This window comes from Thalassophryne amazonica, chromosome 14 (genome assembly GCF_902500255.1).
Source record: "Thalassophryne amazonica chromosome 14, fThaAma1.1, whole genome shotgun sequence".
NCBI classification, from domain to species: Eukaryota; Metazoa; Chordata; class Actinopteri; order Batrachoidiformes; family Batrachoididae; genus Thalassophryne; species Thalassophryne amazonica.
The window spans coordinates 383,395-399,446 of NC_047116.1; the positions used below are offsets into that span (position 1 = coordinate 383,395).

Below are 16,052 nucleotides of genomic sequence, written 5' to 3' on the forward strand. Positions count from 1 at the left end.
GACGATAGATAATAACAAATAAAACTGGTTTTTGGGACTTCCAATTTGGATGGACAAGACTAAGATACAAGCTTTCAAATGAATTAAAGCTCTGTCTAGGTTTTTGATTAATTAATAAGCTGGAATGGAAGATTGCTGCTAATCCTCCACCCTGGCCCGTGCTACGAGCATTCTGACAGTTAGTGTGACTCGGGGGTGTTGACTCATTTAAACTAACATATTCATCCTGCTGTAACCAAGTTTCTGTTAGGCAGAATAAATCAATACGTTGATCAATTATTATATCATTTACCAACAGGGACTTAGAAGAAAGAGACCTAATGTTTAATAGACCACATTTAACTGTTTTAGTCTGTGGTGCAATTGAAGGTGCTATATTATTTTTTCTTTTTGAATTTTTATGCTTAAATAGATTTTTGCTAGTTATTGGTGGTCTGGGAGCAGGCACCGTCTCTACGGGGATGGGGTAATAGGGGGATGGCAGGGGGAGAGAAGCTGCAGAGAGGTGTATAAGACCACAGCTCTGCCTCCTGGTCCCAACGCTAGACAGTCACAGTTTGGAGGATCCCAAAAAATTGGCCAGATTTCTAGAAATGAGAGCTGCTCCCTCTAAAGTGGGATGGATGCCGTCTCTCCTAACAAGACCAGGTTTTCCCCAGAAGCTTTGCCAATTATCAATGAAGCCCACCTCATTTTTTGGACACCACTCAGACAGCCAGCAATTCAAGGAGAACATGCGGCTAAACATGTCACTCCCGGTCTGATTGGGGAGGGGCCCAGAGAAAACAACAGAGTCCGACATTGTTTTTGCAAAGTTACACACCGATTCAATGTTAATTTTAGTGACCTCCGATTGGCGTAACCGAGTGTCATTACTGCCGACGTGAATTACAATCTTACCAAATTTACGCTTAGCCTTAGCCAGCAATTTCAAATGTCCTTCGATGTCGCCTGCTCTGGCCCCCGGAAGACAATTGACAATGGTTGCTGGTGTCGCTAACTTCACATTTCTCAAAACAGAGTCGCCAATAACCAGAGTTTGATCCTCGGCGAGTGTATCGTCGAGTGGGGAAAAACGGTTAGAGATGTGAACGGGTTGACGGTGTACATGGGGCTTCTGTTTAGGGCTACGCTTCCTCCTCACAGTCCACCCAGTCAGCCTGCCTTCCCGACTGCACGGGGTCTGCCAGGGGGGAACTAACGGCGGCTAAGCTACCTTGGTCCGCACCGACTACAGGGGCCTGGCTAGCTGTAGAATTTTCCACGGTGCGGAGCCGAGCCTCCAATTCGCCCAGCCTGGCCTCCAAAGCTACGAATAAGCTGCACTTATTACATGTACCGTTACTGCTAAAAGAGGCCGAGGAATAACTAAACATTTCACACCCAGAGCAGAAAAGTACGGGAGAGACAGGAGAAGCCGCCATGCTAAAACGGCTAAGAGCTAGTAGCTACGCTAAGCTAGCGGATTCCCAAACAGGGAATCCGACACTAGACAGGCTGTGGAGCAGCACAGGTAACGCACAACAACAGTGCTAAAATAAAATAAAAATCCACTAGACAGGCTGTGGAGCAGCACAGGTAACGCACAACAACAGTGCTAAAATAAAATAAAAATCCACTAGACAGGCTGTGGAGCAGCACAGGTAACGCACAACAACAGTGCTAAAAAATAAAATAAAATAAAAATCCACTAGACAGGCTGTGGAGCAGCACAGGTAACGCACGACAACAGTGCTAAAATAAAATAAAAATCCACTAGACAGGCTGTGGAGCAGCACAGGTAACGCACAACAACAGTGCTAAAAAATAAAATAAAATAAAAATAAAAATCCACTGGACAGGCTGTGGAGCAGCACAGGTAACGCACGACAACAGTGCTAAAACAAAATAAAAATCCACTAGACAGGCTGTGGAGCAGCACAGGTAACGCACAACAACAGTGCTAAAATAAAATAAAAATCCACTAGACAGGCTGTGGAGCAGCACAGGTAACGCACAACAACAGTGCTAAAAAATAAAATAAAATAAAAATCCACTAGACAGGCTGTGGAGCAGCACAGGTAACGCACGACAACAGTGCTAAAATAAAATAAAAATCCACTAGACAGGCTGTGGAGCAGCACAGGTAACGCACAACAACAGTGCTAAAAAATAAAATAAAATAAAAATAAAAATCCACTGGACAGGCTGTGGAGCAGCACAGGTAACGCACGACAACAGTGCTAAAACAAAATAAAAATCCACTAGACAGGCTGTGGAGCAGCACAGGTAACGCACGACAACAGTGCTAAAATAAAATAAAAATCCACTAGACAGGCTGTGGAGCAGCACAGGTAACGCACAACAACAGTGCTAAAAAATAAAATAAAATAAAAATAAAAATCCACTGGACAGGCTGTGGAGCAGCACAGGTAACGCACAACAACAGTGCTAAAAAATAAAATAAAAATAAAAATCCACTGGACAGGCTGTGGAGCAGCACAGGCAACGCACGACAACAGTGCTAAAACAAAATAGAAATCCACTAGACAGGCTGTGGAGCAGCACAGGTAACGCACAACAACAGTGCTAAAACAAAATAAAAATCCACTAGACAGGCTGTGGAGCAGCACAGGTAACGCACGACAACAGTGCTAAAACAAAATAAAAATCCACTAGACAGGCTGTGGAGCAGCACAGGTAACGCACAACAACAGTGCTAAAACAAAATAAAAATCCACTGGACAGGCTGTGGAGCAGCACAGGTAACGCACGACAACAGTGCTAAAACAAAATAAAAATCCACTAGACAGGCTGTGGAGCAGCACAGGTAACGCACGACAACAGCGCTAAATAAAAATCCACTGGACAGGCTGTGGAGCAGCACAGGTAGCGCACGACAACAGTGCTAAAAAATAAAATAAAAATCCACTGGACAGGCTGTGGAGCAGCACAGGTAGCGCACGACAACAGTGCTAAAAAATAAAATCAAAATCCACTGGACAGGCTGTGGAGCAGCACAGGTAACGCACGACAACAGTGCTAAAAAATAAAATAAAAATCCACTGGACAGGCTGTGGAGCAGCACAGGTAGCGCACGACAACAGTGCTAAAAAAAAATAAATAAATAAATAAATAAATAAATAAAATAAAATAATAAAATAAAAATCCACTGGACAGGCTGTGGAGCAGCACAGGTAACGCACGACAACAGTGGTAAAAAATAAAATAAAAATCCACTGGACAGGCTGTGGAGCAGCACAGGTAACGCACGACAACAGTGCTAAAAAAAAAAAAATAAATAAATAAAATAAAATAATAAAATAAAAATCCACTGGACAGGCTGCGGAGCAGCACAGGTAACACACGACAACAGTGCCAAAAAAAATAAAATCAAAATCAAAATCCACTGGACAGGCTGTGGAGCAGCACAGGCAACGCACGACAACAGCGCTAAATAAAAATCCACTGGACAGGCTGTGGAGCAGCACAGGTAACGCACGACAACAGTGCTAAAACAAAATAAAAATCCACTGGACAGGCTGTGGAGCAGCACAGGTAACGCACAACAACAGTGCTAAAACAAAATAAAAATCCACTGGACAGGCTGTGGAGCAGCACAGGTAACACACGACAACAGTGGTAAAAAATAAAATAAAAATCCACTAGACAGGCTGTGGAGCAGCACAGGTAACACACGACAACAGTGGTAAAAAATAAAATAAAAATCCACTAGACAGGCTGTGGAGCAGCACAGGTAACACACGACAACAGTGCTAAAAAATAAAATAAAAATAAAAACGAAAGCGTTAGCAAGCTAGTTAGCTTGCCAACGCTGATGAAGGTTAGCTGATAAAAGAGCTCCGTCGCGATGCTTCGACCGTTAGAGGTCTTCTTTAGGCGTTGGAGCACGGTGAAAAAGTAAAAAAAAGTAAAAAAGTCTTGAAAAAGACTGTTAATTCAAAGAACTCAAACAGCTCAGTTCAAACAGCTAACAGATACAGCAGAACACCGCTGTGCTCCGGAACCAGAAAATGACATGAACAGGAAGCGATCGCAGCTCACAGCAATTCCCATTGAAAATAATGGAGAGGATGGATTATCAATAAAAATAAGCACAACTCAAAATTTTTGTTTGATGCATTTCTTATCCATGGTCAGTCACCTGTTAGTCCTTCTCCGTTTATAGCTCAAGACTTCTTGGAGTACTTTGAGAAAAAAAATAGAAGACATTAGATTGAGCATATCTAAACATGCTTTGGCTCAATCTCTGCACCCTGCTGTGGAAGTGGGTGTTAATAATGAGGTGACACCTAGATTTACAGAATTTTATACTATTTCACTAGACGCGCTAGCAAAGCTCGTGACATCTACAAAAAGCACAACCTGCCTATTTGATCCTATACCAACAAAATTGTTTAAGGACCTGTGGCCCGTTCTTGGGCCTACTGTGTTGGAAATTGTTAATCTTTCATTAATCTCTGGTTCTGTTCCTGGGTGTTTTAAATCTGCAGTGATTAAACCATTGCTTAAGAAATCTGGTCTTGACCCTGGTGTATTGAGTAATTACAGGCCGATATCAAATCTGTCTTTCTGTTCTAAAATTCTGGAAAAAGTGGTCTCACGGCAGCTTGTAGACCATCTTACTGAGAATGATCATTTTGAGCCACTTCAGTCTGCTTTCAGAAAACATCACTCCACAGAGACAGCGCTTGGTGAATGATTTTCTGTGTGCAATGGATTTGGACACCACAATGGTTTTAGTGCTCTTGGATCTTAGTGCTGTGTTTGATACTGTGGATCATCGTGTTTTACTTGATAGGCTGGAAAATTACTTTGGGATTACTGGAAGTGTTCTTGCTTGGCTGACGTCATACTTGTCCAGTCGTTCTTATTGTGTTGTGTATAATAACACTACTTCTGGTCTTGGTAAAATGAAATTTGGGGTTCCACAGGGGTCTGTGTTAGGCCCCTTGCTTTCCTCACTTTATATAGCGCCCACTGGGCATATTCTGCGGCATTACGGGATTGCCTTTCATTGTTATGCTGATGATACTCAATTGTACATGCCGGTAACTGCTGGTAATCTTGCCCATATAAAAGCCTTGGAAGATTGCCTTATATCTGTGAGAAGTTGGTTGTCTAGTAATTTCCTACTCTTGAATTCTGATAAGACTGAAATGATGGTTCTTGGTCCAGCCAGACATCGGCATCATTTTGACCAGTTGGCGCTTAATTTTGGTTCGTGTGTTGTGCATCATACGGACAAAGTGAGGAATCTTGGAGTACTTTTCAATCCTACATTGTCTTTTGGTCCCCACATTAGAGACATTACGAGGACTGCCTTCTTTCATCTGCGAAATGTTGCGAGGATTCGTCCCATCCTGTCTATGGCTGATGCTGAGACTTTGATACATGCGTTTATTTCTTCCAGACTGGATTATTGTAATGTTTTATTTTCTGGCCTGGCGCAGTCTAGCATTCGAGGACATCAGTTGGTACAGAATGCTGCTGCCAGACTTTTGACACAAAGTAGAAGGTTTGACCACACTACTCCCATTCTGGCATCCCTTCATTGGCTACCAGTTTCTGCCAGATCGGATTTTAAAGTTTTATTGTTGGTTTATAAAACTGTTCATGGACTGGCACCTTCTTATCTGGCGGACTGGGTTAAGCCCTACATACCTGCAAGGCCCTTGCGTTCGCAGGGCGCAGGGCTTCTGTGTGTTCCGAGGATGAACAAGAAGTCTGTGGGGTATAGAGCCTTCTCCTACCGTGGTCCGACTCTTTGGAACGATCTACCTGCTGTTATTCGGCAGTCTGACATGGTGGAGACTTTTAAATCAAGACTGAAGACCCACTTTTTTTAGACTGTCTTATCATTAATTTAATTTGTTTGTGTTTGCTTTGTAATTTCCTTTTATTCTTCTGAGTTTTATCTTTTTATTGCGCTTTTCTTGCTTTTAATTTTGATTTTAAATTAATTTGTGTTGTTGTGAATTGTGTGAAGTGCCTTGGGGCGACTTTGTCGTGAGTTGGCGCTATATAAATTAATAAATTGAAAAAAATAAATAAACTGAGTGAAGTCTGACTGTTCCAATTACCATGGGATTACACTGCTATCCATCGCAGGCAAGATCCTAGCCAGGGTCTTGCTGAACAGACTGATACCCACTACTGCAGAAGAACACCTCCCAGAGAGCCAGTACAGCTTCACAGCCAACAGGATCACTACTGACATGGTATTCGTTCTCCATCAGCTCCAGGAGAAATGTCGGGAGCAGAATAAGGGTCTCTATGTCACGTTTGTCGACTTGACCAAAGCATTTGACACTGTGAGCAGGAAAGGTCTGTGGCAGATCTTGGAATGACTCAGCTGTCCCCCAAAGTTCCTCAGCATGGTCACCCAGCTGCACGAAGACCAGTGTGGCCAAGTCAGGTACAGCAACAACCTCTCTGAGGCATTTCCAATTTCAAACAGGATCAAGCAGAGCTGCATCCTCGCTCCAACAATTTTTTCCATCTTCTTCAGCATGATGCTCCAGCAGGCCTTTGAAGACCTTGACGATGACGACGGCGTCTACATCTGTTATCGCACTGATGGCAGCCTGTTTAATCTGAGGCGACTACAGGCCCACACAAAGATGGTGGAGCAACTAATCCGAGAGATGCTTTTTGCCGACGATGTGGCCCTTCTTGCCCACACAGAGTCGGCCCTGCAGCGTATCACATCATGATTAAGATGAGAGAGATGAAATTTATTCTCATTGTCATTACACAAGTGCAACAACAACAAAATTACATTTACACTCCAATTACCCCAGACAAGATACAACAATTTATCCACAATTATTAATTGCTTACTGTAATAATGGCACACATCAGAATTAAAGACAACACATATACATTTGATATTGTTTATGTGCACTAAACTTGAAGCAATCCGTCATCCGAATTGAGGTAAAGTGGGTGAAGGCTGCAGCGGGAGGGGCCTGCGCCGCCCAGTTTGGGGAGTTGGAGGCTGTAGCAGTAAAAACCGTGCTGCCTTCGAGGTGGCAGGGAGGAAGCTAGGGTGAGGGGAGTGGAGAGACACGGGGGGGGGGGGGTAATAGGGATGGAGGGAGACATGCGTCATGTGCAGATGAGTTAACTTTGTCAGTTTCTGTCTGTGTGTGTGTAAAGTCTGATGTTGCTAGGCAACAGCAGGCTGGAGGGGGGTAGATAGATAAGAAGGGGGAGCCGAATTCCTTCACCAAGGCCATAGATCCTTCTGGGGGAAGAGCAGGGAATTTGGCCTTCAGGAGTTGATAAGGCTGCCATGTTGATGTTAGACTGAAAGATACAGAATTCCATTTACTGCACCTCTGACCTTCCAGAGTCCAATTTCTGAAGAATATTTTCCGGTCCTCAGCATCACATTCCTTTGCAATGCAGCCATATGCTCCGGGGTGGCGGCTAGGTGGAGGCTAGCAGTGTAGAGGCGATGCTACTGAACTCTCAGCTCTGCTGGGCAGGTCATGTCTCCAGGATGGAGGATCATTGCCTGTCCAAGATTGTTCTATATGGAGAGCTGTCCACTGGCCACCACAACAGAGGGTCACCTAAGAAAAGCTATAAAGACTGCTTAAAGAAGTCCCTCGTTTCCTGTAATACTGAGCTCTGCCAGTGGTCCAGCATTGCTGCTGATCATCAGGCCTGGCGGCATACCATCCATCAGTCCGTGTCGTCCTTTGAGTACTCCCATAGGGCTAACTTTGAGGAAGAGGAAAGCTCACCAGGCCACAAGATCACTAGCTCTTCCAGATCAGACTCTTGCTTGCAGCCGCTGTGGTCGAGTCTACCTGTCACACATCGGACTCGTGAGTCACCAACGAGCCTGTATCCGATGTGGACAGTCCCCTCCTTCCTAATCTTCATTCACGACATTAAGTCATGATGATGATGATGAAATGAAATGAAATAAATTAAATTAAATTCCGCCAGTCTTCCTCTGTCAGATCTAATGATGAGTCATCCTTCCAAGCCCAAAGTCTATCATTAGACATTATTATTAACCCTATTAGGGGAGGTGATGGTCTAGTTGTTAAGGATCCTGGGTTCAAATCCCAGCCTGACCTGGAAAATCACTAAGAGCGCTTGGGCAAGGTCCTTAATCCCCTGGTTTCTCCAGGTGTGTAATCTGGGCATTTTACCCTTCCACGGTCGTATGGCAAGTACAGTAGGGACAATTGCAGCCTGGATCTTGTATTTTTCCATATAAACCATGTTAGGGCCCCTTCACACACAGCGCAAATTTGGTCGAATTGCGCGTTAAGTGCGCATGAAGCAGTAATTGTATGCAAACCATGTAATGGTAAATGGTAAATGGACTGCATTTATATAGCGCTTTTCCATCTGCATCAGACGCTCAAAGCGCTTTACAATTATGCCTCACATTCACCCCGATGTCAGGGTGCTGCCATACAAGGCGCTCACTACACACCGGGAGCAATAAGGGATTAAAGGCCTTGCCCAAGGGTCCTTAGTGATTTTCCAGTCCGGCGGGGATGTAATTTCGTAGCTGCTTCCAATGCCTCGTACGACTGTTGCTACAACAGTTTGCGCACACCAGCGGCTGAAAGACAGTGTGCGCTGTGTGAGCCCATCGAACCCTCTCGCTGTGGTTACACATCACGCAGCTGGAACCACATGCACAGAACCATCGCAGCATGTATTATTTTTTTTTTTTTTCTTCAAACCAGCTGCACGATGTATCGTGCTGGTACCATGCTGGTACCATGCCACTGGGAACAACTAGGGGATTAAGGACCTTGCCCAAGGGCCCTTACTGATTTTTTGGTCAGGCTGGGGTTTGAACCGAGGATCCTGTGGTCTCAAGCCCAATGCTTTAACCACTAGACCATCACCTCCCCACGTTAACATCTTCTTGATTTGCATGAAAAACCCTGGAGGAGGTGGTAGGAGAACATTGTGAAACACAGAAGTTTAGCTAACATATTCATTTTAATTATATTAATTCTTCTCTCGACTAAAATTTATTGGGCAGTCTTCTGCTGGGACTGGTTGGGGCTGAGGGAGAGAACCAGGAAAAAGACATGCTGTGGAGGGGAGCAGAGATCAATCACTAATGATTAAATGCAGAGTGGTGCATACAGAGCAAAAAGAGAAAGAAACACTCAGTGCATCATGGGAACCCCCCAGCAGTCTAACTCTATAGCAGCATAACTAAGGGATGGTTCAGGGTCACCTGATCCAGCCCTAACTATAAGCTTTAGCAAAAAGGAAAGTTTTAAGCCTAATCTTAAAAGTAGAGAGGGTGTCTGTCTCCCTGATCCGAATTGGGAGCTGGTTCCACAGGAGAGGAGCCTGAAAGCTGAAGGCTCTGCCTCCCATTCTACTCTTACAAACCCTAGGAACTACAAGTAAGCCTGCAGTCTGAGAGCGAAGTGCTCTATTGGGGTGATATGGTACTATGAGGTCCCTAAGATAAGAAGGGACCTGATTATTTAAAACCTTATAAGTAAGAAGAAGAATTTTAAATTCTATTCTAGAATTAACAGGAAGCCAATGAAGAGAGGCCAATATGGGTGAGATATGCTCTCTCCTTCTAGTCCCCGTCAGTACTCTAGCTGCAGCATTTTGAATTAACTGAAGGCTTTTCAGGGAACTTTTAGGACAACCTGATAATAATGAATTACAATAGTCCAGCCTAGAGGAAATAAATGCATGAATTAGTTTTTCACAATCACTCTGAGACAAGACCTTTCTAATTTTAGAGATATTGCGTAAATGCAAAAAAGCAGTCTTACATATTTGTTTAATATGCGCTTTGAATGACATATCCTGATCAAAAATGACTCCAAGATTTCTCACAGTATTACTAGAGGTCAGGGTAATGCCATCCAGAGTAAGGATCTGGTTAGACACCATGTTTCTAAGATTTGTGGGGCCAAGTACAATAACTTCAGTTTTATCTGAGTTTAAAAGCAGGAAATTAGAGGTCATCCATGTCTTTATGTCTATAAGACAATCCTACAGTTTAGCTAATTGGTGTGTGTCCTCTGGCTTCATGGATAGATAAAGCTGGGTATCATCTGCGTAACAATGAAAATTTAAGCAATGCCGTCTAATAATACTGCCTAAGGGAAGCATGTATAAACTGAATAAAATTGGTCCTAGCACAGAACCTTGTGGAACTCCATAATTAACCTTAGTCTGTGAAGAAGATTCCCCATTTACATGAACAAATTGTAATCTATTAGATAAATATGATTCAAACCACCGCAGCGCAGTGCCTTTAATACCTATGGCATGCTCTAATCTCTGTAATAAAATTGTATGGTCAACAGTATCAAAAGCAGCACTGAGGTCTAACAGAACAAGCACAGAGATGAGTCCACTGTCTGAGGCCATAAGAAGATCATTTAACTATTAGAGAAAAAATTACTCATAACCATCCCAAAGACGTATCGTTATCTTTGGCTGCTTTCAGTGATGCAGGTATTTGGTTAGACTCTTTCTCTCCGATTGTTCTGTCTGAGTTATTTTCATTAGTTACTTCATCCAAACCATCAACATGTTTATTAGACCCCATTCCTACCAGGCTGCTCAAGGAAGCCCTACCATTATTTAATGCTTCGATCTTAAATATGATCAATCTATCTTTGTTAGTTGGTTATGTACCACAGGCCTTTAAGGTGGCAGTAATTAAACCATTACTGAAAAAGCCATCACTTGACCCAGCTATCTTAGCTAATTATAGGCCAATCTCCAACCTTCCTTTTCTCTCAAAGATGCTTGAGAGGGTAGTTGTAAAACAGCTAACTGATCATCTGCAGAGGAATGGTCTGGCAGTTAGTGTGACTCGGGGATGTTGACTCATTTAAACTAACATATTCATCCTGCTGTAACCAGGTTTCTGTAAGGCAGAATAAATCAATATGTTGATCAATTATTATATCATTTACTAACAGGGACTTAGAAGAGAGAGATCTAATGTTTAATAGATCACATTTAACTGTTTTAGTCTGTGGTGCAGTTGAAGGTGCTATATTATTTTTTCTTTTTTAATTTTTATGCTTAAATAGATTTTTGCTGGTTATTGGTGGTCTGGGAGCAGGCACCGTCTCTACGGGGATGGGGTAATGAGGGGATGGCAGGGGGAGAGAAGCTGCAGAGAGGTGTGTAAGACTACAACTCTGCTTCCTGGTCCCAACCCTGGATAGTCACAGTTTGGAGGATTTAATAAAATTGGCCAGATTTCTAGAAATGAGAGCTTCTCCATCCAAAGTGGGATGGATGCCGTCTCTCCTAACAAGACCAGGTTTTCCCCAGAAGCTTTGCCAATTATCTATGAAGCCCACCTCATTTTTTGGACACCACTCAGACAGCCAGCAATTCAAGGAGAACATGCGGCTAAACATGTCACTCCCGGTCCGATTGGGGAGGGGCCCAGAGAAAACTACAGAGTCCGACATTGTTTTTGCAAAGTTACACACCGATTCAATGTTAATTTTAGTGACCTCCGACTGGCGTAACCGGGTGTCATTACTGCCGACGTGAATTACAATCTTACCAAATTTACGCTTAGCCTTAGCCAGAAGTTTCAAATTTCCTTCAATGTCGCCTGCTCTGGCCCCCAGAAGACAATTGACTATGGTTGCTGGTGTCGCTAACTTCACATTTCTCAAAACAGAGTCGCCAATAACCAGAGTTTGATCCTCGGTGGGTGTGTCGCCGAGTGGGGAAAAACAGTTAGAAATGTGAACGGGTTGGCGGTGTACACGGGGCTTCTGTTTAGGGCTACGCTTCCTCCTCACAGTCACCCAGTCGGCCTGCTTTCCCAGCTGCTCAGGATCTGCCAGAGGGAAACTAATGGAGGCTAAGCTACCTTGGTCCACACCGACTACAGGAGCCTGGCTAGCTGTAGAATTTTCCACGGTGCGGAGCCGAGTCTCCAATTCGCCCAGCCTGGCCTCCAAAGCTACGAATAAGCTACACTTATTACAAGTACCATTACTGCTAAAGGAGGCCGAGGAATAACTAAACATTTCACACCCAGAGCAGAAAAGTGCGGGAGAGACAGGAGAAGCCGCCATGCTAAACCGGCTAAGAGATAGTAGCTGCGCTAAGCTAGCGGATTCCTAAAAACACACAAAGTGAAAAATGTGTAAATAATTTAGAGGTGATTCAGCAGAGGGAGTGCTTTAGTTAAGGCACGTGAAGATTACACTGTGAAACAAATCGTTATCTAGGTAACTAGATCAATCTAACTGCGCAGATTAAACAGCTAACAGATACAGCAAAACACCGCCAATCAAGCCAAACAGTCTCAACAGGTCATTCTTGACAAGCAGGATTACCTAGAAGGTCAATCTAGGCGAAATAACATTGTCATCGAAGGCATCCCTGAATTACCGGGTGGACCGTGGATGGATTCAGAGGTAAAAGTAAGAGACATTTTAACCCTCTGGGGCCGACACTGTCATATACGACGGCTAAGGCCAAGCTTTCCTAAATGATAAATAACTTTTTTTTGCTGAAATGTTAACTGTGCGGACTTTTGAGCCAGCCATCGGCCATCTTTGTACTCCTCATAGAAGCTGTGTGATGACGTGCGCAATGTGAGTGTCCAATCAGAATTGGTTCACCGTCACATGGTTTTCCAAAATCCAATCGTAGGGCAGATTTACCTCACGTGAAAAGCCAAAGATCGTTTTCCTCTGCGTAAAGCACTGTTTACCATATCAAAATAACAAAACGCATAGACCATTTTGTATATATTGCTCAAAATGTGATTGTGCAGATTTACCTCACGTGAAAAGCCAAAGATCGTTTTCAGGAGTGATGTGATACTAGTTGTCCCGTTTGAATAGCCCCCTGGGGGCTCCAATGAGTACATACTATTAGTACATACTCAGTGTGCCCTGCGCCATTACACACAGCGATCAGTGAAAGCAGGAGCACACCGACAGCCTCTGATGACAATCTCACGTGCTCAAACAAAGGGTGTGTAACTGTCAGGATTGCTCCACTAGTTTGCATGTGAATGTTACTGGATAACTCTGTTGCTTTCTCTGTGTAAAGCACTGTTTACCATATCAACGGACAACAAAACGCATAGACCATTTTGTATTTATTGTTCAAAATGTGCATTTGTGTTTATTGTTTGAACCTTAGCACAGGTTGTCCTTAAAAAAGAGACAAAACTTGATTGTGGGATGCAGGGAGAGCTGTTAACAGCAATAATAAAACATTTATGCCAGGCGAGTGAACTGTCCAAAGAAATGCCCTCGGACCCCAGAGGGTTAAGCAGAAACTGCAGTTACAGAGGGAGATAGAGGTGGAGCGAGTACATCGCACAGTTAAAATAGGAGTCTCTGGAGACAGACCGCGACCTATTGTTGTCAAATTCCTGCATTTCAAGGATAAAGCTGCAGAGCGTGCAACGAATCTCAAAGGTACAAAGATGTTTATTAATGAAAATTATACGGACGCTGTACATTTAAAAATAAAAGAATTAATGCCAAAACTGAAAGCTGCACAGGAAGGAGGTGAGATTGCGTTTCTCAGACATGATAAGCTTATCATCCGTCCTTGTTCCAGCACTTCAGAGTAATCTTGGAACTTCAAGGTCATGAAGTCATGTTTTTATATGACTGATACAATCACACTACAACATGGATTACTGAAGAGGGGATTCAGAATTGTGCATATTAACATTAATAGTCTGAGGAACAAAATTGGTGAGGTAACTAATCTGCTGCGTAAATATAAATTACACATACTTGCTATTTCAGAAACTCATCCGGATTCTTCTTTTGATGACACTGAGTTATATATTGATGGCTACAATATTTACAGAAATGACAGAAATGGATCTGGTGGCGGAGTTGCTTTTTATATTCAAGATCACTTACCAACACAAATCAGAAATGATATGATGAAATTTAATATTGAAGTGTTATGGCTGCAAGTTTATTTACCTCACCGTAAGTTGACTTTGCTGGGTTGTTGTTACCAACCACCAAATGTTAATTGTGAATATTCAGATACAATCTGTGAAATCTTGGACACCTATACTGCTGTGGGTCATGATATGTACCTTATGGGTGATTTCAACATTGACTGGTTTTCTAAAAAATGCCACTTAAGAAAAAAGTTGTTTACTGTCAATGTTACATGTGGATTTACTCAGGTTATTAATAAATAGGGTTGGGTATCGAGCACTGGTTCTTTTTGAGTATTGTTAAGAAATGATTCAATCCACCGATATCAATAGTCTTTTTGCTTAACGATTCCCTTATCGGTCCTTCAAAGCAGCTGTTGTTTTTGAGGGTGTTTGTCGGGAAAATGAACATTCATCTATGTTGATTACAGACCCTGCAGCAGGTCTGTAATCAACCGTTTCTGCAGCACGACACCACTGTGAAGCGTGAACCAGCGTGAACCATTGAAGCAATGCTTCGATCCACTATAGCTCGTTGGTTCTTTGATTTGCTGCTCTTCAGAAACAGCAGGCCCGCTTCTTAACCCCTCTCAAAGCCATAAAATATCATGAGTCACTTTTGTGTGGATTAAAGTCACTAACTGGGACTCTTGTCTTGTTGCAGTCAAGAAACGAGACTCGTCCTCCGTTCTGTTGGCACAGGAATTCTGTTACTAAATTGAATAGAAAGAAAAAGAAAATGTTTTGTGAAGATCAAGTCCAGAAGGCTGGAACTGATAGCAAAAAAATATGGAATGTTTTAAATCAGTTGACCGGTAAGAAAAATAGAATAAAGTCATCTTTTCTTGAGGAAAATAATAAATTCATAACTAAGCCAGTAGCTATTGCTGATTAAATGAATGATTACTTTATAAGCAAACTAGATAAATTAAGAAAAAAATATGCCTAATCTGAGTAATGTTAAATCCTATCTACTGATAAGAAATAAAATTCTGAATAATAAAAACATCAGGTTTAAATTTGAAGATAAGTATAAATAAGGTAAAGGATTATTTGAAATCCTGTAAAGACAAGCCCCCAGGGGTTGATGGTCTTGACAGTAGGCTTCTCAGACGAGCAGCCGATTGTATTGCTCCTGTTTTAGCTCATATAATAAACCTCAGTTTTGCTTATAATATGTGTCCGCAACTGTGGAAACAGGCTAAAATTATTCCACTACTGAAAAATAACTAAATTCTTTTCTCCACTTTAAATAGTCGACCTATAAGTATCCTACCTGTGTTGGAAAAAAATATGGAGTCTATTTTATATGAGCAAATTAGTAATTGTTTTTCTTGGAATAACTTAATCTCAGATTTCCAACATGCATATAGAAAGAGTCACTCCACTGCCACGGCGCTTACTCATATGTCTGATAATTGGTTCAGAGAGGTTCAAAAAAAGAATATAGTTGGTACTGTGTTTCTTGACTTCTCTGCTGCTTTTGATATTATTTATCATTGATTTGTTACTGGAAAAACCTGCTGGTTACAGTTTTGAGATTAGCTTTTACAATGGTTTTATAGCTACTTATCCAACAGAACACAGACAGTGTTTTTTAATGGCAGCTTTTCTGGCACCAGGAGTGTAGTATGTGGTGTGCCACAAGGGAGTTGTTTTGGTCCATTATTATTTACTATTTTCACAAATGATTTACCATATATTTTTGATAAAATTAATATAGTGTTGTATGCAAATGATTCTACCATTTATACATCAGCATGCTCACACAATGATTTAGAAACTGTCTTAAACATGGAACTGCTTAAGGTAGTTGACTGGGTTACATCCAATAAGCTAGTGTTAAATATAGCAAAGAGTAATTGCATAATTATTTGCTCTAGTCGTGTTATTATGAAAAATCCTGTATTAAACATTAGAATTAATAATATGAGAATAAATCAGGTACAGGAGACTAAGTTGCTGGGTGTAACAGTACATTCTAAATTATCATGGAAAAAAACATATAAATAATATTTTTGTAAAAATGAGCAGGGGTATATTGATTATGAGGAGACATGCATGGTTTTTAAGTTGTACAACATTGAATTATGCTATCAAATCATTATTACTAGTATACCTGGAT

At 42.1% G+C, this 16,052-nt stretch overlaps 1 protein-coding gene across 1 annotated transcript in view; it reads right to left on the reverse strand.

Moving 5' to 3' along the window:
* Positions 1-16,052, reverse strand: part of pde1a (phosphodiesterase 1A, calmodulin-dependent) — a 397,928-nt gene that overhangs the window by 358,301 nt on the left and 23,575 nt on the right. The gene's annotated exons all lie outside the window — the stretch shown is intronic.